The sequence below is a fragment of the Octopus bimaculoides genome, chromosome 21 (genome assembly GCF_001194135.2).
Source record: "Octopus bimaculoides isolate UCB-OBI-ISO-001 chromosome 21, ASM119413v2, whole genome shotgun sequence".
Classification (NCBI taxonomy): Eukaryota; Metazoa; Mollusca; class Cephalopoda; order Octopoda; family Octopodidae; genus Octopus; species Octopus bimaculoides.
The window spans coordinates 5,444,271-5,445,096 of NC_069001.1; positions in this window are offsets into that span (position 1 = coordinate 5,444,271).

Genomic DNA, 826 nt, shown 5'->3' on the forward strand with positions numbered 1-826 from the left:
CACACACACACACACACACACACACACACACACACACACACACACACACTTGTATATATATAAATATATATATAATGCTAAAGTGATTGAATGTTTTATGATGATGTAGTTAGTAGTAATACATTCTGACTTAAATTTTCACATCCAGGATGCTCGACAGTCCTTAAATGATAAAAATGTACAACTATTTACTAGAATATCAGTGATAAATAGGAATAACTACTACTATTACTACTACTAGTCTTTACATGCTGAATTTCCAGTATTCTGCCATAGGTGTGTAAATAAGGTACGATTTCAATTAATTACTCGTAAATATTGTTTAATGTTAGTTATTTCCTGTGTACTAAATATAATTAACACAGAAATGCTGTACGACTTTTTACTACGAGTCATACTTCATGAGATGCAAAAGGGTTTTTTTTTTTTTTATAAGAATCCGTTATATGAGGACGGGACATAGTGAGTTATCAGTAGCGACTGGCAACATGAAGTGTTTCATAGTGAATTTAAACCGAGAAGGAACCACAATATACAGCATTCGGAAAAGTATTGAATCGCAGTAAAGCATTTAGTCTTTTCCACGGGGCCACCAACCTTTCAGGCAATAACTTTCTATTTACATCCCTTCTAATTAAAGCATCGGAATGCATGTTTTAATTAAATCTATGCTATTAATTAAATTAATAATGGTTTGTCACTAATGGAATGAGTGGAACTAGATTTATTAATTTGATGAACAGATCTGGTCAAATTGTATTATGGGAAGACGAAGAAAGTATACAACACGCACACAAAGGTATGTGAGTGACTATATCTATATATA